General features: G+C 37.6%; 1 protein-coding gene across 1 annotated transcript in view; it reads right to left on the bottom strand.

The window, feature by feature from the left end:
- LUZP2 (leucine zipper protein 2) overlaps positions 1 to 25,458 on the bottom strand; it is a 459,433-nt gene that overhangs the window by 128,928 nt on the left and 305,047 nt on the right. The window lies entirely within an intron of this gene.

The raw sequence follows: 25,458 nt of genomic DNA, 5'->3' as shown, positions 1-25,458 counted from the left end.
TATCTTCACATTAACATTATTGTTTTAAAAGATGGAACTTTATTTGGCTTACATTTAATGCTGTTTTATTAAATTTGCATATCTTATGTGATAAAATAATTTCAGTTTCAAATTTGCAATTGATGCTGCTTTTTGAAAGCACATCTCTAAACAGCAAGCATTGTTTTTTTTTTATTATTATGTTCAATTAGCCAACATATAGTACATCATTAATTTTTGATGTAGTGCTCAACAATTCATTAGGATGCTGGTCACCTTGGATCCTAGTATAATGTAGTAACAGACCCATGAGGGTCTGTATTCCCTTTAAAGACTAGTTTTTGAGTCCTCTTCTATTCTGGAGGCCTGTGAATTAGACTCAAAAGGCTTCTTGGGATGTTCAGAAGCCATTTCTTTTTTCAGATCAGTAAGTATACTCTCTCTGCTGGGCTTGAGTCTGGACAGATAATGATAATCCCTTGAACTCACCATAATTGACCTTGATTCATAGATGAATGTTTGTTACTTCTGACATAGCAGCCATGTGTTTTCAGCCATCTGAATCTAAGCCCTTACAGCTATTCAATTGTATCTGCCTCATTATGTTCAGGCTTTTCTGTCTTTGTCCTGCTAACTCAAGTACTTTTAGACAGGTGGGCTAAAGGGGAACAGAAAACTTGGTGAAACCCGGGGGTTTCAGACTTTGTACTGTTTCTGCAGGAGCAAACCATGTAGTGGTAAAGTACACCTCATGCATAATGACTCATAAGGGAATCGATCTGATGAGTGCTATGAGAAAACTGAACACAATTTATGCAGAATGAATAAATGAATGAATGAATACATCAAATTTGAGAGTTCTTCACTTACAATTTTCACCTTTTGAACATCGTTTCCTATTTTCAGAAGAGTACAGCTGCCTCAGTTTGAAAGAAATCTTTGGCTAATTTTTCTTCTTTAGGGAAGAGTCGAAATTCTAAAAAGCTAATTTCTTAGAATTTTAGTACTATGAAATGATTTACACAAGTGAGGAATTATTTTGATTCACTCAAGTAATTTTTTTTGCAAATATTCATATTTATCATACAACAAAGCACGAGATTAGAGTATTTAAAGAGATTTTAATATATATTATTCCTATACAGAAAAAAATGTAAACTATATATAACAAGGGGAGGAATACCAGTGTTCTAACTCTGTGGTGTTGTTCAGATTTCAGGTTTAAAAAATACCCTAGTTTCCTTCTGTTTGTGTCTATTTATGATATTTTTGACACATGTAATCTTAATTTTTTCTCATAAATGATCTATTTCTCCCTTTTTATTCCTCCTATCATCTTTGTACATAGAAATATCTTCACTATCTCTAGAGATTTAATATTCACTTGGATTTTTTGTTTCTTTTTTTGAGAGAAAGAGAGAGAGTGCATGTGAGCAGGGGAGAGTGGGGCAGAGGGAGAGGGAGAATCTTAAGCACGCTCCATTGCCCAGCGCAGAGCCTGACACGGGGCTTGATCTCACAACCCTGAGATCATGACCTTAACTGAAATCAAGAGTTGAATGGTGAACCGACTTGAGTCACCCAGGTGCCCCAGATTTTTCATCTTTTTTAGGGTTATGGTCTTTCAGCAGAAGGACACGGAATTTAAATAAGGTCTATAGTTTGTTTAATAGTACTGTATTAATGTTAATTTTCTGGTTCAATATTTGTATTATCACTCTGTATGATAGCGTATTAGAGATTTGGGGCAAAGATACATTAGAACATTCTATACTAATTTGGCATGCCCTTTTCTATGTCAAAATTCATTAAAAAAAAGTTAAATGATCTGGGGTGCCTGGATGTCCAACTCTTGATTTTTGGCTCAAGTCATGATCTCAGGATCATCTTTCTCCCTCTCCCTCTGCCCCTCCCCCTGTTTGTGCTCTCTAGCTCCCTAAAATAAATAAAATCTTAAAAAAAAAAAGTTAAATTATGTAAAAAATAAAATTAAGTCTGAGCTGCTTGAAAGTGAGCCAGGCAGCTCTGGCCATCATAGCGCATCATTGCCCAGCCAGATCATCTTGCTATCTCAGGGGATGGTCAGGAATTAAGCTGTCATCTGGGTCACTTGCAATGGAAGAAATGGGGAAGAGTGCTGTGGAGGTGCAGAGACCTATAAAGACTGCGTGGAATTTCTGGTGTGCCTTTTCCACCTATTTTCAAGGGGCTATCAGCAGCATGGTGGGTGAACACCTCTAGAGCTTTGAGCAACGTCAAGAGCCCCCCAGGGATTGAGTCCCTTGAGCTAGAGTGAAGATGTGATCCTGAGGAATGACAGCGTCATGTCTCGAAATCAGCGGTGTTTCTCTTCTCAATGAACAAAATCACAACCAGAAGTATCTTTTGCATATTCTGTCACCAAGTGCTGCTTCAATGGGTCCTATGCCAATGGATCAGCACCCAGAGTCCCAAGAGGGGAACCCCGCCATTCAGTCTGGCAAGCTGTGGCATTTTCTCTCCTCAGCCAGTTCCAGCTTTCTAGAGCCTGACTATTCTCACACCTACTCCACTGGCACATGGTTCTAGAGCCTCAGCCTAATAGGAAGTATAAACCCTTCCTAAGTCTCCTCCAGCATGACAGATACCTAGCCCATCCTCAGGAATGGGCTCTGTAGGATGCAATTCTGCCCAGAGAGCCAGAAGCATGGGGTTGTTCTTCAATCTGCCTCTCAGATCAGCCCACTGTAAGAAAATGTATTCCAACCCCCACCCAGATCGTGAACATGCCAGGGCCAGCCTTGCAAGTGAAAAAAGCCAGTCTCCAGAGAGAAGAAATCTGTTCTTTTTTTAGACTTGAGTTTGAAGAAGAGAATTCCTTTTTTTCAAATCTGCTCATGATTTGCCTTCCTCAGGGGCCCCCCCGACTTCCATACACAGTGCAACCATTCCTTTAGCTCTTTCACTGTTAGTGTCATCTGGGAAAAATTAGCTTTCTTTTCAGCACAAAACCACTGGGGCCACCCATGTGGATACCCACAGCATCTTAGACAAATTGGAGATGAAAGACAAGGCCTGGTCTATGATATGGCAGCAGGACCTCCCTGCAAATCGTTCCAGATAAAATGACACATTTCTCCAGTATCATTCATCTCTCTAATCTGGTGGACAGCTTTGTGTTCAGTATGAGCATGGCCTTTAGCACGTGACAACTCAGGAAGTCCCTGCTGCCAATGTTCCCCAGCCACACACACCCCACTTGCTCCTGTGGATTAGCTCAGAAGGTGGAAAATAAATGAATTTGTAGATTAACAAATAATAGTAAAATAAATAAAAATTAAAAAATTAAATTAAGATAAATAAAATTGAGACAAGATAGGCGAAGTGTACTGGATATGAAGATTTATGTACCAACACAAAACCATCCACATCTGAGTAACATGATTAGAAATGATAATTCATTTAATAATATATTTAAAATTTAGTGTATGTGGCCTACAGTATTTAAAGTTTGCACCGTCACCTAAAGCTTTTTTCCGTTTTTCTTTCCTCCTTCTTTCCTTTCCTTCCTTTCTTTCTTTCTTCTTCTTCTTCTTCTTCTTTTTTTTTTTTTTTTGTCATTCTGTTCAGTTTTGAGATGATAGGTAAAGCAATGAATAGAACATCATCTCACTGGAAATGCTTACGATGGGCTTGGACAATGCACCTGGAACTGCACAGGGAAGACTGCTGCTCCTCAACATGGGTATCCTGGTGCCCCCCCCCCCCCGCCCCCCGAGCAGTGTTTCTATTATGTGTCCACCGTCTGTGCGGGCAGTTGATAATTCTGGGCAACGGTGTAAACCATGTAAAGTAATGTGTTTCCATTAAGCTAAATGTCATTTCTAAAGCTTAGGGGCTAGAGGATTTCAGTCTTTGAAATATACCCAGAAGTGGGGATACTAATTACAGTCACCCACAAGGGGGGCAACTGTGGGACACAAGGGAGACTTGTCAAGGCCCGTACCAAGATTGTTCTCAGATGGCATGTTCTTCAGAAACACGGATGGCACAGAGCACTGAAGAAGGAATACTGACTCCCAGACAATTCCCTGATTTAACCTTTTCACCTATGGTTAGTGAGCATACTTCTTTAATTCCAGAAGGAACCGTGGCTTGATATCATTTAGGCACTAAGAACACAGGGTTTTTGTTTTTGGTTTTTTTGTATAGTTTTGTAAGCAGAATTGTGTCATTTCATTTACCCTCTAAACAACAGATCTCATCCCTATCAAACCTAATGATGCTTTTACAAGATCTAAAACAACTTACACATATAATTATACCCAAGATGCCAGGATCCAATTATGATTATGCCTCATTTGAGGGAATATGAAGAAAAGTAGATTAAAAGAGTCATCAAATGTTTAAATGTCTTTTCTTCCTGTCTGTCACACTTCTGCTATCCCTTATTCTAATAACCATACTCTGATTTTTCTTATGAGAAATATTTTCCCATGCTAATTCCATATGGCTGGTAGACTCTAACTCCACCCACTCTATCTAGGAAAAGGATAAAATTCAAGCCCAGTCAAACAGTCTTGGTCCAGATTTGGCAAAATAACATGAACACTGCTGATGAAAAGCTAATATAAATCTTTCCTTTTCGAGAATTACTAAGGAAAAGGTGCTGAGAGTCATCACTAAGTCAGAACCTCTCTGAGATGACCTAACAAGGGAAAAGAACACCTGAGCATGAAGAGAGAAATGCTGAAACCTGGTGATAGTGTTGGCCCTTCCTCCCTGCTTCATACGTGCCTGAAGCTAGTATGCTCCCGGGTGTTTCAATTACACGCTTCCAGCACCAGCCCTTCAGCTCTCTTGACACCATAGTTAAATCTTTGTGTCCATCCTATCTTACATAATCACATAATTCTATCACATCCTTAGGATTCAGAGTAGCAAAGAAGATCAAAATAACCATGCTTATATCTAATGCTTAGTGCCATAACTTATCAGGATGCAGGCCATCTATTTTGCCTTTTCTAAATGGAAGGCAGACCTTGCTTCTTACCTATTTAGGGAATGCTTCCCAAATGGATGCTGTACAGATTTGGGGTAGCAAGAAAGTAATGTCCCTATGGCCTTCTTGGAAACGCAGCTTGTATATGTGTCAGCCCCACCTAAAAATGTCATTTAATATTTCCCATTATCTATAGAATAAATCTCAAACTCATATCTGATAGTAACATAATATTTTTCTTAATAAATAGATCTGCTTAATCTAGTTTTAGTTTTTACTTGGGAACTTAAAACATCACATTTGCAGTAGAGTTTATATGGTAGCTCAAACCCACCAATTATTCTAGGCCACAAAACAGAAAAGAGATATAAGTCTAGTGTATCTCTATAATAATTCTATATATAAATGTAAAAATTCCAAAATTGCTGAGTCTAGATTTTACACCGTGCTTTCAAATGAAATTAGGTATCAAAAGGTATTATTGTTTACAAATAATAAAAACCAATAATGGCCATATCAAACAAAACATGAATTTATTGTGAATATTTCAAGCAGAATAAAGTCTGGGAACTAAGGCTCAGAAAGGAGGCAGGAATCAAGTAAGACGGGGTATCTATGACTGTAAGACAGAATACAGTTATTGTGACAACTGTAAATCACCACACTTATTTACAAGGTGTAATGAGGAGGTCTCAATGAATTTTTATGGTAAAAGTCATAATCTGGGACCACTTAGGATTGTCAAATATAATAAATTATGTACATGCATTTATAATGTTATTTTCTAGATCGAAAATATATATAAACCACTGCTTCCAGGTAAACAAAAGCATGTGTTAATATCTCCGAAGTGCAATTAAATGTAAACCAAAAGTAAAAACACCTGCAGTGGTATTCAAAATAAAACCAGAGACTGCTATGTCTAACTGTGGAAAGTAGCTCCTATTTTAGAATTTCCTAAAACTGATTGTTCAGAAACCACTATATATGACTGCTCGAGACCCACATTTATTTCAATTTAAATGTGTTTTTAAAATGCCCAGAGAATAGGCATGCTTTTTCAAATAAGTCTTTTTGTAATTGGAAATCTTATATCCCATATTAAGGAAAACAATATAGTTTAGATGTAATATGTTTACCTCTAAAATATTAGCAGATTTTACACTTTATAAATTATCTGGACTGAAATTTAAATCATGAGTGTTTGTTTTATTAGTTCTTAGATGTACTTTTTTAAAATTTACTTCTTACTCTTTCTGAAATCAGGATGTAGGCTACAACACTGTGCACTTTTCATTTAGTATTTATAGTTCGCCCACCTTAGGAAAGTTGTTAAGTCACCTTACAATTGATACTCCTTAAAATTGAAAGACTGTTATTCCACAGTTCTTGTTTCAAAATAAGAGGTAAAGAGGTCAATAAAGGGGAGAATTTTTTCCTCTCATTTAGAAAAGCTTACCGGCAGACAAAGTAGGGAAAATAAGAAATGTGTATTTGGCCTTTTTATTTGTTCTAAGCCACAGAGAAGACAAAAGTTTACTTCAAAATAGAGAGAGATAAAATTATCTATGAAATAGTTTCAAATTGACAATGGAGAAAAAAGGCCAAAGGCCTATTTATGTCATAATATAAATACACATCTTTAGACAACTGAAATATCTTTTGTCAAAAAGACAAAGCTGTTCTCTTGAATTACGTGAAAATACAATGTAGGTATCAAGAGAGACACTTGAAACTAAATATTTTCACTAATATTTTTTTCTGAATCACCCTGTTGAAATACAATGTTATGATTTAATCTATATGTAGACTAACTGCTACTTTAATAAAGATTTATATTTTTACAGAAAGGTTTAAAATTGAGTAGATGTGAATGAAAGGATCAGTCTATAAACATTTAAATAAAGCCACCAGACAACCTTGCTATCATCCAAGTGGCGGCAGATACCCCAGTTGAGTGTTGTTGGCTTTGCCAGGTTCAGCTCTAAATTGGTTGCAGGTGTAACAGAAGTTTTGCAAGTGCTAATAGATTTCCTCATTGAGGTTAACTCGGGAAGAGGATGGGATATTGCAGTTGGTTTTAATTCATTAGAAAATGTAAGAGTGCTTCATGAGAGTTTTATTCTTAGCTTAGCACCAAACTAGCTCTAATATCTAGTATAAATCATTTAACCCCTAGACATATGGGTCAACCTATGTTGAAATATCGGAGAATATCTAGGTCATCTCTTAGATTTCTTGCATCTTAAGGACTGTTGTCCTACTATTGAGAGAGGACGTGAGGGATATGTATGAGCTGATGACTTTTTCTGGTATCACCTAAGAGATAATTGCATGGCATTCCAACTTACTGAGTAAATTAATTAGATATTCTGTGTCCGCTTAGCCCCATCTCACACCCACAAGGTCACTTTTCAAATAGTACGGATATAATATAGCACAGTTGCTGGGTTCTTGAGGCAGAACAACTGTACTTGAATTCCACTTTTTATAAGCTCTGTAATTTTGGATGCATCTTGCATTCTCTGATAATTCCTCTGTTTCCTCATCCATACAATTAGGCAACTATCATGACCAACTTAATGGGGCAGTTGTATTAAATGAGATGATATAAGCAAAACATTTATGACAGTGACACACAAAGTGAGCACTCAAAAATATTAGATCTTATTATTTCAATAAAACTCAGTTCGTCTTGTACAAATAAAGAAGGAAAACCTTTTTTGATGATTAGAACAACACTAGAAGTTTCAGGATTTCAGCATTACAAATAAAATAAAATATATATTAAATATAAATAAAATGTAAATATATATAAATACATATATGTTTTGTAGGAGGTGGCAGATAAATTTCTAGCTAATGAGCTCTAATTTATCAATAAATAAAAGTTTATTGTGGAAGTCATTGCATTCAATGCTATTTCTTTCCATGTCTGACTTGTTTTTCTTTTAAAATAGACAATTCTTTTGCAGATGGAACCTGCTTTTGCTGTCATTAAAATAACTATCTTCCCTTATCAGAGAGCTCTCATTCTGATGGGTTAAAAAATGTAGCTAAATATATGAAATGTCATTCACTCCAGAAATAACTTTATGAAAAAAGCATTAATATTCTTGTCAACATTTATAAAAACCTTTTATGTACTAGGAATGGAGCTAAAACAATCCCTCTTTTCAAGGAGTTTGCAATCCATGAAGGAGGCTGAGAGTAGCACTCAAAGGCTCTGGAGAGGCAGCTACTCAGGGCGTTGACACTGAGCTGTCTTCAGCCGTGTTAAAGGAGTCAGCTTAATAACAGGAAGAGGGGAGAGAGGGGAGAGTAGGTGCATTAGAACTACAAGATGCTTGGTGGCATCGTACATAAAGGAGCAGTGAGCAGTGAGAGAGCAGGAAGATGAGACTAAAGAGGTGCACTGGGGTTAGCCACAGAGCGCCCTGTATGCCACTGAAGCCATAGCAATGAATGTGTAGCATGAAAGTCACATGATCAGATTCACTTTTTAGAAAAATAAAATAGGAAAAATTAATTTTGGATTTCAAATTCAGTAACACATCTAAAGTCTGCCTCCATTAAGTTTTATTAGCAGTTATAGTTCAGGCAGTATTCTATAGGGAGAATGAAAAAGTCATAGAACTCAGTAATAACAGTGAAATCTGATTAAAACACGGGCATAGGAACTGAAGAGACATTTTTCCAAAGAGGACAAAGGAAAGGCTAACAAGTACATGAAAAGGTGTTCGACATCACTAGTAGCTATCAGAAAAACACAAAGCAAAACCACAATGAGATGTCACGTCACTCCAGTTAGAATGGTTATCATCAAAAAGACAAGAAGAGAAAACAAGCGTTGGCAAGGATGTGGAGAAAAGAGAAACCCGGTGCACTGTCAGGGGGGATATAAATTTGTACAGCCACCATGGAAAACACTACGGAAATTCCTCAAGACATCAAAAACAGAATTATGCTATGATCCAGCAATCCTACTCCTGGGTATATATCCAAAGGAAATGAAAACAGGATATTGAAAAGATGTCTGCATTCCCATGTTTATTGCACCTTTACTCACAATATCTAAGACATAGAAACAACTTAAGCGTCTGTCAGTGAATATATGGATAAAGAAGATGTGACACACACACACACACACACACACACACACACACACACAAACACACCCCAGGAATATTATTCACCCATAAGAAGGAAGAAAATACTACCATTTGCAACAACATAGAGGGCCACTGAAGGCATTACGCTAAGTCAGAGAAAGACAAATACTCTATGCTATCTCTTATATGTGGAATCTGAAAAGCTAAACTTACAGAATCAGAGAATAGAATGCTGGTTACCAAGACTTGGGGGAGGGAGGGTGGGAAATGGGGAGATGTTGGCCAAATGGTACAAATTTCCAGTTAGAAGATAAGTTCTAGGGATCTAATGTACAATATTGTAACTACAGTAGGTAATACTGTTTCATATGCTTGAAAGTTGCTAAAGAAAGATCTTAAATGTTCTAACCACCAAAAAGAAATGGTAATTATGTGACAAGATGGAGGAATTAGTTAAAGGTATGACAGTAATTAATTGCAATATATGAATGTATCACGTCAACATGGAATACACCTTAAACTTAGACAATGTTATACGTCAATTATACCTCAAAGTAAATCTGGAAAAATAATTGGGTGCTGAGAATATTTGTGTTTAAGCTATCACTTGTTGAATGCTTGTTTTGTGCCAGCTATTATACAAAGTACTTTATGTAAGTTATTTCATCGAATCCTCACAGGAGCCCTACAGGCAAAAATTCTTAATTGTCCCCATTTTAAATATTTATTTATTTATTTATTTATTTATTTATTTAGTTTGGGAGAGAGACAGACAGAAAGCGCGAATAGAAGAGGAGGTGGGGGAAGGGGGTTGGTGGGGAGAGGCAGAGGGAGAAGAAGAGAGAGAATCTTAAGCAGGCTCCATGCTCAGTGCAGAGCCCAACTCTGGGGCTCCATCTCATGACCCTGAGATCATGACCTGAGCCAAAATCAAGAGTCAGACACTAAACTGACTGAGCCACCCAGGTGACCCTAATTATCTCCACTTCAGAAATGACAAAGCTGGGATTAGTCCAGGTCTAACACTCACCAAAAACCATGTTCTTCTCCAGCATGCTGTGGAGTTTTTACAAATTCTCCTTTGCTTATAGAGAAATAAAGAAGGGGGGAGGAGAGAAAGAAAGGAAAGCAAGAAGGCAGGAAGGAAGATAGAGAAAGAAAGTAAGTCCTGGATTTCTAATGAGTAATAGACAACAACCAAAATGTACATAAACATGAAATTTGTCCTTGAATTTTTAATTCCAGATACATGCATTTTTACCAATCAATGCAACCCCAACAGGTAATACAATAAAGCAGGGTTTATAAAATAACTTCACCCCTAGAGCAGTAGGACAAAGTAAATTTGTTGTGAAATCCTTAGGAAAGATCAGTTAATTCACTTGTAATTACTTCCGAGACTATCCTCCGCTCTGCCCAGTTAAGACTTGAACACCTGCCACCCCTGTCTTTGCAATCCTGCTGGGAATTCCTAGCCCAATAAAGTCATTCCATCCTAAGAACACAGTTGAGTAACTACAACAATTGAGAGGAGATCTCCTTTTTTCTTGCCTTTAAATTTGTGGGATAACTGAATTCTTTTCTTGCTTTTTCCCCCCACAGTTTTACTAACATTTCCTCAGGCCCAGGATTAAAAAAAAAAAAAAAAAAAAAAAAAAAAAAAAGGGTTAGAACATATTTCCATGCTGAAATAAAAATGGTACGACTGCATAAGACATATCAAGGCTCTGTCATTTAAAGCTAATGCTATTAACTTTAAAAATTGTTTTGTTCAGTCTTTGCTAGTCAGTCACCAGTGCACAAATGATGACTAAAGGTCATTAATGCTTGTTTATAAGAATAAATTTGGACCTAGTTTATTATTTATGACTTAATTGAAGTTTGCCAAATATTGACTGCTGTCAGCAATTCCTTTTTGACATAGTATTAGTGAAGCTCTGATGTTGTAGTTCAAGCCAGACAATAAAGTTTAACTTATAAATTTCAAAGGCAGATGATTTATTTAATCCTTGGGGTTTCTTTTTCCCCCCAAGATTGCTGAAAAATACCCACCAGGTATGGCAGTAAGAAAAGGCTTACCATTTGCTTTTGTGCTCCAAGCTTATGTAAATTAGCCCTGTTGATGGTCTTGTACATTGAACTGATTGGGTCATTAATAGAATAAAGACTTTTTTTAAACAATACCATAAATTTGACTCCACTAATAAGGGATGAAGTGAAAAAGATCTAGTTTTCTTCAATGCCCCCAGCCTAAATTTGATCTATAATTCCATATATATACTATCCATAAACAGTACATGCACTTTTAAAAAAATGTGTGCTAACTTTGTGTAATGCTCTCATTCCTGCTAAATCCATTGGACAATTCTTGGTTCTTGTTTTTCTTGTTATATTACCAGCATTTGACAGTCGATCATTCCCTCTCCTTTAAATAGTTGGGTTTTTTTTTTCCCACTTCTTTTATGAAACGCCTCGCTCTTGCATTTTCTCCCCCCCACTTCCTTTCTAAAATTCTCCCTCAATGGCTTTTTGCCAACCCCCAGTGCTTCTCTGACATCTCAACTCTGGAGTAACTCACGGCTGAGTACTTCCACATTTTCTCTTTGCCCTCACTACCTCGATAATCTCATTCATGATCAGATTATGGCTTTAAACACAGTCTTTGGCAAGGTTTACCAAATTTTATCTCCTGGCTTGACATCTCTTCTCAACTCCCATCGCTACCTCACCCATCACATGTAGTCATCTCAAATCTCAGGTATCCCAAACTAGTGCCATCTTCTTCCCATCCTCCTTCACCTACAGTCTTCCCCTTCTTAGTTAATGTCATCTTTCTGACTGTTCACTCTAAGAACCTCAGAGCCTTCTTGACTCTTCCCATTCTGCCACAATGTAGGTAGGTTACCCAATACATATGGTTGTCTTCGTTACAAAATATATGTTCGGACTTAATGTTGCACCTGTATTATTCTCTCTATTCTTTTTCAAGAACTCCTATTAGACACATATTTCAGACTGTCAATCTTTCATCCATGTCTCTTAACCACACACACACACACACACACACACACACACACACACACACTTTCTCTCTCTCACACACACACAAAACACATTCACTCACACCTTTTTATTTGTATGAAATTCTAAGTTAAATCCTCAGATTATGCTGAGACATAATTTTTCCAGACAAGAGTTCCCCACCCCCCGCCACCCCGAGTAGCTTTATTTTTATTTTAAATTATTTCAATGACTATAAATGCATCCTTTTTCTTTTCAAGTGCTGAGGTTTTTTTGTTTTTTTGGGGGGGGGTGTCATTTTCTTCTTCAACGTCAGATAAAATCCTCTTTATAGAGTATGAACCTAATAAAGTTTGTACTGGATATTAAACTCAAAGCCTGTAGTTATGTCATAGAGAGATATATAAGGGATGGATTTCATTTATTTGTATTCTGATAATTCTCAAATTACATGTTTCTTTCATATCCATAGCTGAGTCATAATAATCCTTAGACCTGGACTCAATTTTGGATCTGGCTAACAAACAAACAAACAAAAAACAGCAGTCATATTTCTTAAATAAGAATATGTTTGGCTAGGAAGGTTTTAATTAAAAGGCTTTTGTCTAAAACTACTATGCAATTTTATATGGGACAGTCTACAACGTATGAAAAGCATAATTCTCCCATGAGGTCCAGCATGTTATAGGTTAAGAACTATATTAAGCTCCCCTCCCCACAAAAATAAAGTTTGAATTGTGGCTTCTGGAATAAGGACGGAAAAAAAAGGTATTTACAGATAGAAAGCCCAAGTGTTTAATATAGGTACATCAGGAGAAATACTGAAGATGGGAAGTTTTCCTTTCTTTCAAACATTAGGTAGATGTGTCTATTTCATAGGTATATGCAAAACTAAAAATAGAATTTCTACTCTGGGAGTCTATAGCCATAGTTGGGCCTCATGTGCACTGATTCAAATGCCGGTTCTGAGGGAACTGTATGATTCCTATCATTCCCCGCTGTAGAAGTTACAGTCTTTGTTACAGAAAATCTGGATTCTACCTGACTTGGTGAACAGAACAAACTGAGCTGCACTAAGATCTTAGCACTGCTTAGATTGTTTCTTCTGGATATCTGCACAAACCATGGTTGAGCCTGGCTAACACTGCTGGCAACAATTAATAACTGCTTAGGGTTTTCTATTAACCTAAAGAAGTTCAGACACATCAACAGAAATTCCTGAAGAAAGTTTGATGCTTAAACCAAACATGCTTTATTTAGGGCCAAATGCATCTGCTACCACCATTTTCTTAAGCACAAATTTGCTCAGTCATATCTGAAAGTGTGCTCATAAACCTTAAATAGCAAGTATTTTGCCAGTATCCTTTCCTAGTTATTTAAAACTTAGTAATCCTGCTACAGCAATTGCACTCCAAGTGATTGGGCATGCTGAGAGAAGAGTGACTGGTGGTGCTGTAGACTTTCGCCTTCGAAAGGAAATTATGTCACTATGAATTTTTTGCATGTGAATGAGTATTTTGATCTTGGTGGAAACATCTGTGTTTAGAGTGCCTTCTGAATGCTATGGAGGAGGCAGCTGCTCATATAATGATGCTAAAGGATTTCATGGCAAAGTTGCCTCTCTCCATTTCAGGTTTGGCCTCTAATGGTAGGAGAAATTTCACCGTTAAAGCCAGAACTCTGGTTTTGATTTCATTCATTCTGTCATTTATTCATTTGTTCTTCAAATTTTAAACAAGTGTTCCTGTAAACCACGTATGGTGGGTACAGAAAGGTGTTAACATACAACATTGGGTGCTCCACATGATGTGTCATTAGGGAATTGAAAACTAAAACAGCAACGAGATACCACTACACACCTATTAGTATGACAAAAATTCACAACACTGACAACACCAAGTGCTTTAAGGATATGGAACAACAGGGCTTCTCATTTACTGCTGGTGAGATTACAAAATGGTACAGCCACTTTGGAAGACGGTTTGGCAGTTTCTTATAAAACTCCATATGCTCTTACCATATGATCCAGCAATAATGGCCTTTGTATTTACTCAAAGAAGTTCAAAATTTACATTCACATAAGACCTGCCCAAGGATGCTTATAGCATCATAATTGCAAAACTTGGAAGTGACCAGGTGTTCTTCAGTAGGTGAATCAATGAATAAACTGCATTATATCCAGAAAATGGAGTATTATTCAGCACTAAAAAAAAAAAAGCTATCAGGCCATGAAAAACAAAAGTCAACTTAAATGCACATCACTAAGTATAAGGAGTCAATCTGAAAAGGCTATATACGATAAGATTCCAACATTACAATATTCTGAAAAAGAAAAAAAAAATGTGGAGACAGAAAAAAGTTCATTGTTTGCTAGGGGCTCAAATGAAGGAGATGAATAGATAGACCTCAAAGGATTTTTAGGGCAATGAAGCTAATCTCTATGAGACCACAATGGTGGATACATTCTATTATACATTTGTCAATATCCATAGAACGTACAACATGAGTGAACCCTAATGTAAGCTATGGCCTTTGGATGATAATGAGGGTCAATGCAAGTTCATCACTTTCAACAAATGTACCACTTTAGTGTAGGATGTTGACAGTGAAGGAGACCGTGGATCTATGAGGACATAGTGTGTACGGGCACTGTGTACTTTCCACTCCGTTTTGATATAATCTTAAAACTACTCGAAAATATAAAATTACTAAAATAAACAAACAAACCTGTTCAAAACTATTAAAAACAAAACAATATCTGTCCTTAAATCTACGAAATAATAGACTACCGAGGTAATTGGTATATTTAGCATTTAAACCAAGTATATTGGATCTCCCCTGTAAAATATATGTTTATTAAGGAATAATATCAGTATGATTGCATAAAGAGACGGATGTTAATAAAAATATTTTTTAAAAACAGCTTTATAATAAAACTACTTTAACTTTGATAAAGTGGCTTGAGTCACAGAGAGCTCTTTGAAAGGTCCTAAAGTAGCAGTTTAATAATTAAGAACTTAAGATTTACTGAAATAATGGACTGTAAAACAGAGATCACAAATTAAGCTGTAAATATCCTTTCTATTGTTTGCTAAAGTAACTAAAAAATAACAAGCACATTAAAAAGAGAATATTAATAATTCTTCAACTTGACATATTTTCACAAATATACTCATTTTAAATAAGTAAAATGTATACAATTGATTTTATTTATCTTCTGTAGTCTTTACAAACTTTTCATAAAAACTGCTCACTGAACTTCCAATATGCCTGTAGAAGCACTTTGCTTTATTGTAGATATCATTCATGTCAGCAAACATTTTTTCCACTTTAGTTTATATTTACATTGGAATTTTAAGTGACTACTTTTGTTTTACGACTCAAAGGTTTGACTCCTGCTTCTAATAGAGTGGTCCCAGCAAAAGTGAATATGTATTTTGGGTAAATACTATTTATCTTTTTCTGAATATTTGAAGCATTCGGTTTTAAAATCAAGTTACTTTCAACTTTTTCTAGTTACTCCTCATTTTTCTCCCAACTACAGAGTCAAGTGCCTCAGTTTTGGCCTTGAAGAGCTCATGCAAAAGCATGCTATTGGTTCCCCTTACACAAGACTCACCCATTCTGGCCACAGAGATGTCAGAGATCAAGCATTATTTTTTTTCCCATTGCATAGACTGCTCTTGCTAAGATACATGTTCTAACCCTATTTTTTTTTTTTTTGCTAATACTCAGCCCCTTCTTTTCATTATTGCTAAATATCTTTATCCAAGAATAACTTTTAGTTCCCTTAAACTATCACCAAAATATCTCAGTTAATTGAAAAGCAATGTAATTGAACTTTAAATGCATTAACACATTGAAATGCATTAACTCATTAAAGACTGGACATATCACAACGGACGGTATGAGTCTGCCAAAGGATTAAACCCATGTAACAGTAAAGTCACGAAACTTAGATTAGGTGAATCTCTTAAGTTCAGGTGGCAAACAAGAAACAAAGCCAAGATTCACATCCGGGTTTTGACCTCCATCGGCTCTCCTCTATCTATGGCTCAGGCTTATAAAAACCGTATCTCTGTCTCCCACCTCAAAGTATCTAACAACTCGGCTTAGGAAAAATTCTCTCCTGTGAAGCAGTGATTGCCATGCTGTACAAAGCACTTTCCACACATGGATACATCTGGAAGAACATATTGCTGCCTAGGATGGTACCAAAGTGAGGGAGAAGGAAGGCAGGGAAACTTCTTTTCAAAGACAAAAACAAAAACAAAACAAAACAAAACAAAACAAAAACATGAAGCAGCTAAGAAAGGCCCAGCACTGGACAAAGTCTGAGTTACCATAACAAACAAGATGTCGTGTTCACCATCTATGATTTCACAATCTAACTTCTATATGTACAGAGAATGAAGGGAACCCTAACAACCTTGATATCGACACAGAAATAAATGGGTTGTCTATGTACCATACTCGACCAGGAACTTCCAATAAGCCAGTGGATCTGAAAATATGTTTTCTGGACCAGCAACACAAGATTCACCTGAGTATTTACTAGAAATATAAATCCGTAGGCCCCAAACTGTCCCTAACTTACCCAGTCAGAAGCCTGAGGGTGGGCCCTGGCTATTCTGCCGCTCACTCAGGGCTGAGAAGCACTGTTTACCAGAGGTTTATACAGATCAGTCTAACGGGTATTCCATTCCTGGTTGTACGCTCACGGGTACATAAAGTCTTGTCTAGTTCATGTCACTTACAAAGGTTTGAAGGGAACTGCTCCGATTCCTTCACCACCACCACCACCACCACCCCCTGAGTGATTTTAACTATTACAGATGATCTGACTAGCACATGGCTACCTGCATATGCCGCTCCAATATCATTGCTAAGCAGCCCTCTCCAATACGGTAAAAGCACTCCCACAAATCTTTCTGGCTGCAGTTCTGTGACGGGCCTGTTTTTCATGAATATGATTCAAAAAGCCTTTAACATAAACCTTCCACTGTCTACACCTCATGAATAATAAATCAGTCATCTAAATAACCTTACTACAACCCACCTTCACAGGCACTCCCTTGGTATGGTGTAAGGGCCTTGGAACTCAACACTGCCCATGTGACTGGCAATTATGCTTCCTCCCCAGCTCATCAGGGTTCTGATGCCAAATGCACACTCGGCTCGTGTTCTCCACTCAAGGATTTTTGGCCTGGAGTTCACTTGAGTCTCTCTTAAAGCTTAGAATTGGAGGTAGATTTTTTTTTTCCCCTAAGTCCCTCTATCAATCTTAGCATGGAATTATCTTTATCACAGAGTCGATGGCTTACCATCACAACTAATGATTTATAAATAACTCATTAATAATACAAATAAATACAGAACCGTTCACGTACAAAGCTGCAGGCATTTCACCATGCATCTCACATGCGTATTTATCTCTTGTGGTTCTTCTACTAGCTTCCTGGTGCTGGATGCCCATTTCGTCACAGAGAGGCTGTGCACTTCACACTACAACATTGCACTGTCCCAATCCTGGCTGTGTATCTGATACTTTTTAAAAATTTTAAATTCAGTTCACCAATGTATAGTACGCCATTAATTTCTGATATAATGTTCAGTGTATTTGATACTTTTATTAGTTAGAACAAACTGGGTTTAGTTCTGTGTGAAAGACATTCAGAACAGTAGAATCTTAAATAGGATAGAAATCTCTCTCTTTCTCTGACATTTCTGAGATAAAGTCAAAATGTTGTGACTCTATTCTTTGAAGGTGTTGAGAGCCAGACTCTTTCTCACTAGATGTGTTATCACCTCCCTGGTGTTGCCCTTGCCTGTTTGGTCCTCACCTCTATATCCACATTCCACCATCCAAGAAGAGGGAAAGAAAAAGAGGAGAGTAAAAGCTCTTCCTTTATGGATACAATCTGAAAGGTGCCCACATCTCTTCTGTTCATAGAACAATGCACAGAAATTAGGCACATGGCCCCAGCAAGCTGCAAAGGAAGCTGGGAAATGTTTATTCTGGGTATCAGTTTGCTTAAATGAAAATGGACTATTGTTTCAGAACACAGAGAACAGCTATTGCTGGAGAACTGTTGATCTTTGCCACATTTGCCTGGTTAACTAGGAGAACACATGAGAAGCACCGTTTTCAGCTGACAGCATTAGTCCACCTACTGCCCGCTCCAACTCTGAGCCTGCAGAAATTACCATATGAATTTTGGTCCTTGTTCCCAAGCCACTTGTGACTGATCTGGTGGGAAAGTCAGCACCAGAGATGAAGGATTTATTTCAGATTTCTCACACTGGAGTCTTCAAATCACCTTCAGAATTACCTTAGCTATTTAATATTAAATCAGAATCCTGGTTCCTGTCCAGACTTGGTGAATCAGAGTCTCTGGTAACATGGCCCAGGAACCCACATTTTAGCATTATCCCCAGAAGAGTCTTAACACACATTAAACTTTAAAACCACTGCAGAATTAGAGGAAGATGGCTAGATTTTAACTTGGGGGGGGGATCTCTCTGTCTTATCTTATGCCCTCCCATTGCTAATGCTCTTCTGCAATATCTGCAGGTTGGTCTTTCTATTATTATTATTTCTATTATTAATTATTATTATTAATCCCTGGCAGGTGTTAGAGTGCAAATGCTCCAGAAGAAAACAGTCAAACTTTCACAGTTATTTTTTCAGTTATTCTCTTATACAAAACAGTTAAACTTTCACAGTTATTCTCTTATACAAGATTCCTGCCAACCCTGTGAGGTAGCTAGCAAGGTGTTCTTATTTAACAAACAAGTAAACCTACCTGACACTCAGAAGGTCAAGAGACTTGCCCAATGCTACACGGTTCTAATGAGGTACAGGTGGGTCAAGCTCTTTACCTGAGCACAGGCTCTGTGCTAGTCTTCACCTTCTTGCAACTGTGTCCCAAATAATAAGAAGGTGGAGAATACGACCCCAAACGTGACACCAAAGTGGCTGCAGCTTTGCCACCTTTGACCCATGAGGATGTTTATTTTGATACATTTGCCTGCAATTTACAACTAGAAGGACTACTTAGCAATTTTTAATGTTGAAAGTAATGCCTAAGGCCAAAGGGTTTTCCTGAGGGAGGAAGGAGATAAACAACAGTAATTGACTGGCCAAAGCACAAATTTAGGCTCTTCACACAGCATGGGTCCAACAGCTCACACTCTGAAAACCAGACTCGGTCACCCCCTCGTTCTGATTGATCTTAGGCTGGGCTTAGAGTGTATACGTGGTCCACGATCCCGCCTTTATATTCTTCTAATGATGCTCAACAACGTAAAACATATGCACTACTGGAAGGACTTACGGATAGAGGTAGGATTTAAAAATCACTAGTGCCATTTCACTTTCAACATTTGGAAAGACCTGCAGCTCACACGAATCTTATGCCCACATTTGCTTCTTCTTGTGCTGTGCCTGCTGTGAGCTGTGCGTTTAGACTAGCACTGGGGTTCTAAAGCATCAGAGTCTGTGAATGAACTGTCATCACATCTGTCTTAATTGCATTTCCATCTGCTCATGCGGTGTGCACCTGTACTTGGCTGATTAGACAAGAAGAAGGGAAAGAGTCTTCTAATACTATTCTCCTTACGGTCAACACTGAGATTTTTTTTTTCACTTTTTGTTTGGTAGAGTATTAGAGAGGGAAAAGAAGCATGAAACACAATTCAACAGACATGTTTTAGTCCCGGGGCTCCCATTTATACCCGTCACTGTGGACATACCTGCACTGTGGCACTTCTAAACCTCGGTTTCTCCATCTGTAATTACGTCTGCCTTTTCACTACATTAGTTTAAGAATAAAAGGAAGCAATGGATGTGCAAGTGCTTTGTAAATATAAAAAATGCAATTCTCCATATGCCATATATTCTTAGGTCACTGAGACCGAAGCATAAACTAAAACTTACAGAGTTTAGGATTCTCCTAAAATATGGGGTTTGCTGGTTGATTGAAAAAAAAAAAATCCATATGTGTTCTACTGCTTCCATATGCTTAAATTATTCTCCATTTTGGTGAGTATAAAATCAGGATTAAAACATGCAGGAAGAGAGGATTTTGGAAAAATTGACAGGTAATTAACATTTTAAATACGCTTTTTAATCTTCCAAAATGTTTTAATCTCTTCAAATGGTGTGTAGGAGACACACTACTGAGCTGCTACAGCCAGGGCAGGGAGCAAAGTGCTTGGATTAGGGAGTGCAGCTGAGACTGCAGCAAATACTGCGTGAAATCATTCCAGATGGATATAAGTGCCCATAATTAGTAGCAAACACTCGGCAAAGCATATTAGAAAGAACAAACCTCCTTCAGAATGCCACTGGGTTAGACTAGCACCGAGTAAGGTGAATTTTCAGTGATGGTAAATAAACACCAAGAAAGCCTGTAAATGGTAACTAATAAGAAATTGACAGCACAGTGCAGATGTAGAGAAAGACAGTGTCTGAACATATGAATGGGAATCAGAACAACTTGGACATTTACTATAAGGAGGAGGAAAAAGGTATAGGAGGGGGGAAGAGGGGACCTGGGAGAAGAAGAGGAAAGGAGAGGAGGAGGAGGTGGAAGGAGAAGAGAGAGAGAGAGGAAGAGGAGATCCATAGAAGACCAGAATCAGATGTAATTAATGGAAAGATTTCCATCACTTCCTGTGTAAGGTGGGATTAGGAATGAAAGGTCATTGTAAATAGATCAGTGTATCACTAGAGTTCAGGAAAATTGCTTCCTAAAGTAATAGCACATTGTACATAAAGCTCACCCCAAAATGTAGGTCGGTTATTCTCAAAGAAATGTTCACATTCACTACACAAAGTTCTGAGTTAAATAATTTCTCCAGATGCTATTAAACAACTCTTAACATGGGTTATAATTCTAAGGAATACTAGCTCTATGAAATAGTAAATAGTGACAACATTATGAACAATTCTGTGATTGAATAAATTTGAGGGGCATTGTTCTTTGATGCAGGACATCTCTGAAATTGATGTGAAGAGAGCCTGATAGGTCTGCAGGGCAGACTAGAGGACACGGCACCTCCTTCTAGTGGAGCTCAGGCTCCCTTGAAAAGCCTTTCTGACAATTAAAATCAAGACTGAAGTGCCCTGAGGGGATAAGTTCAGGCTGACAGCACAATTTATAGAGCAGAAGATTTCTGGAATCAGGTATACATGATGACTGGTTGATGGTGGCAGATTGATAGGGGTGATGACAAAATTTCAAGAGACTAATTATAGCCAAAAAAAAAAAAAAAAAAGGGAACATTATATTAGTGGCTTAAGGTCATTAATCAACCATTATCACAGAAGAAATTATGGTGGTTGACAACCTCATTAGTAATCAACATAATTCAAATTTATAAGAGATAACATTTTTATGAATCAAATTTTTTTTAAAAAAATTAAGGAGAATATGAAGGACTTAGTAAGAGAAGGAAAGTGAAAGTATAATGAAAGGGTATTTTTTTAAACACTGCTAAAAAGAAAATAAATTTGTATAACCCCCTGGGAAATAATTTGACAATATATTTGACTATCTTAAGATTCTTATTGCATTGTAATTCAGTGCTAACCATTTCTTAAGAATGAACCAAAAAATAATATAAGAAAAGAAAAGCACCAGGCAAAAAGTCGTTCATTATTCAATATTTTATAATAATATAAAACATGTAAGCAACATAAATGTTTTCCAGAAGAGACTGCTAACTGAATAAATAGACATTCAACTCATGGCTAATTTGTCTCATTGTTTCTCTTACATTTAGATTGTAATCTGAGACACCAGTAGAGAACAACAGCTGTTGGATTTCTTACCAAGGAAATGATCAAGATAACGACTCCAATGAAATGAATCTTTGTTTTCAGTAAAAGATATTAGCTAAGAGAATCCCTTTAAGACTGTAAAATTGCTAGTCTGTGACAGATTAAAACAGACCAAATTTCTTGGGTAATTTTTGAGCCAGCAGCATCAAAAGCACAGAGAATTTAGAATACTTGGGGGGGGGTGGATTTATTGCAAGTTTCTTTACTCAAGTCCTGCCTCCAAAACCACCAGGAAATTACACCTTGGAGAGACAGGTTACTTGCAAGTAACAGAAACAATGCTTGCTATCTTATAAGAGATGTTTGTGTATATGTGTATGTATGTATGTATGTATGTATGTATGTATGTATATTGCCTATCTATATCTACCTACCTACCTACCTACCTACCTACCTATTTATCTATGTTGTGCTGTCAGCCTGAATTTATCCCCTCTGGGCACTACTTTAGTCTTAATTTTAATTGTTAAAAAGGCTTTTCAAGGGAGCCTGAGCTCCTCTAGAAGTACTATGATGTCTAGCCTGCCCCTGAAGGCTCTTCAGGCTCTCTTTAGATCATATGTATATGAATGAACTGTTAGACTCAAAGATTTTGGTAGGTCTAAGAGGGCAGGAAAACAAGTATTAGAAAATAGGCAGGACACTCAGCAGAAGGACAATACCAAGATTGTACTGCAGCTACTATTAACGGGCCCTCCAGAATATTCTCTAAGCGCTCAGAACTCTGGTAGAAAATGTATGGTCAGGGTTAGGTAGTATGATTGTGCAAGAAGACAAATAAGAGAAGGGCCTGGCCTCCTTCAGCTCTGGCTAACAGATGGCTGTGGAAGGAGGCACTAAGACTGCAACCAAAGGAAAATAACCCCAGATGGAAGAATAAGACACTAAGAGTAAAAGTGTATTGGTTGGAGGTTCTAAAGCCAGAAATTGACAACGTTTGCTACCATCACCTCCAGGGCCACTTTGTACTCATCAAGGGCAATCACAAAAACCACGGAATATGCTATTCACAAGATCATGTTCTTTATAACAGCAATTCAAGCTTTGCTCCCCTTTTTAGGGGTTCCCAGGTCATTCCCATCCGAGATTAGTGTCTACTAGATCATGCTTACATGACTTGCCAGATAATTCTATTTAGGCTCTCTTTCCATCAGGTCTCACCTGCTTGTACTTAATTTATCTCTCCATGCCATTTGGATTATCATCTCTGCCTTCTGCTTTGCTGTCTCACCAGGAATGACAGTCACTGAGTCTAGAATGCTATTATCTTTTAAGAGAAGACACAGTTCTCTCATTCTTTTTCTCTAATTGGCTAGTAAATTCTCAATGTGATTTTCTACTTTTATTTAGGATATCCAATGCCTTCTCCTCTCATGATGTCTGCTAACAATTCTGAAACTATCTGTAAAGAAAATTTCCCTAAAGAGATGATATGTCTCGAATACCCAGATTGGTAGATTGTGCCTCAGTCTGCCTTTAATCCCACCCAATTCCAGCAGCAATTACAGAGATGCTGTATACCAGACTTTCTGATTACAACTGGGATATGAATGAGGTCTGCCACCTGCCTTCAGTGCACAATGCCTTGAGAAATACAGACATAGATTGAACAAGCTATACTACCGACATGGTAAATGCTAGTTATTGATATCAGCTAGGTTTTGTGGAATCCAGAGGAGGGAGAACTGGCATTTCTGGGAGATTGGGAAAGTGTCTCAAAAAATTAATATTTGCATTTTACTTTGAAAGTTGCAGTAGGTCTCTCTCTCTCACACACACACACGCACACACACAGAGGAATACATAATCCAATTATAACCTAATTGATGTCTAATCTTGCCTGAGCAAGCGGGAAGGCTGGACCTTTAACTCAGGCTAGCACTGAAGCTGCAACTAAGCATGGAGTAGAGAGAACCAAAAGGAAATTTAGAAAAATGTGCATTCTGGACAGTAGCGGCTCAGGGAATAAAAAGTTACCTGAAACGTGCAGTTTGATTTGGGAAGCAGAGTGTGAAAAGGGGGGAGCACTTTGAGGCAACAGTAGGAGGAAGGGATAGCCTTTTAGAAGGACATACATCTGCCTTTAAGATTTTTAAAAATTAAAATCGAGGGGCGCCTGGGTAGCTCAGTCGGTTAAGTGTCTACCTTCGGCTCAGGTCATGATCCCGGGGCCTAGGTATTGAGCCCCTGTAGCGAGCTCCACTACTCCCTCTCCTTCTGCCTGCCTCTCTGCCAACTTGAGCTCTCTCTCTCTGTCAAATGAATAAAATCTTAAAAAAAAAATTAAAATCTGAAGAGTCTAAATCATTTGCTTCTTCTTTCCTTGTTCCTTTAAATGTCTCTGATGTGCCCACCCAGAACAGGCTGTGGGATATTGCAGGTGCAGTGGGGCTCAATACTCTGTCCCTGGGATTATCCAAAGCCACCTCCCCCTGCCACCAGCTCTCATTTTCCCCGTGGATGACTCTTTAACAGGTTCCCCTCATTCACACTACATGTCTTCACCATACTCTTCCAGTAATTCTCTTGGCCCTGTGGAATGATATATATTATTTCTAGATTTCTTTTTAGTTGTTCTTTATATTTTTCACAAATTGTCATAAACATTTTTAAATTTTAAAAATCATTATTTACTAAATATTTGCTATGGGCAAACTGACCAGGCCAGGTGTTTGTACATACACTATCATTAAAATTTCTCCATAAATGTTTAAGGTACATTAATTTAAGTAGATGATTCTACTTTGGAAATGAGAAAACATGTTTAAGTATTAATAAAAACAAAACAGATTAACAGAGTCTATCCCAAGACTCCTCTGCCACCAAACTGCTGGGCATTTTGACAATCTCATTTCCTAGTTAATCTAGGTATTGCTCAAGCACTTGGATGGTATTTCTACAATTTCCTCAACATTCTACACTCCTGGACTGATTGAAATTCTACAAAACCTAACAAAAACATCACCATTTCTATGAAGCTTTCCTGGATTTCCAAAGATCCCTAAACAACTTTGTCAATTTTATCATGTGACCCTATTATGTTGAGAGATGCATCTCGCCTCCCATCTGCATATGGTTAAGTCTGTTAAAGTAAGAGAGTAGCTTCCTTTTGCTCCATTCCTCTCTGCACATAGCACAGCACTTTGTGTTCAGTATTTGATAAGCATTTTCTATTACATCTCCTCTTTCAAACAGATTTTACAGGAAAAATGTGGCTTACATATGATACTAAATGGATCATTAAATCTGGCAGATGTCACCTTGCTTCTAAAAGAAACTCTTGAACAGCTTCCCTTTAGAACATCTTATTCCAGGGCTGGCTGTCACGGCCAACAGAATGATAAGATCGCTACTGTGGGCTTTAACAAGAAATATGTCTAATTCCCTTCCTTGACGGGGCAGTTACACAGAGATTACCCCCCCCCCCGTGAGAACTCGCAGTGCTTCCTGTGAGCCAGATATTGTGAGGGGTGCTTTAGTTAGAGTCTTATGGGGAAGTTAGGGGAGAAAAGAAGATG

Source organism: Ursus arctos, unplaced genomic scaffold (assembly GCF_023065955.2).
Source record: "Ursus arctos isolate Adak ecotype North America unplaced genomic scaffold, UrsArc2.0 scaffold_23, whole genome shotgun sequence".
NCBI lineage: Eukaryota > Metazoa > Chordata > Mammalia > Carnivora > Ursidae > Ursus > Ursus arctos.
This window is presented reverse-complemented; position numbering and strand designations above follow the sequence as displayed.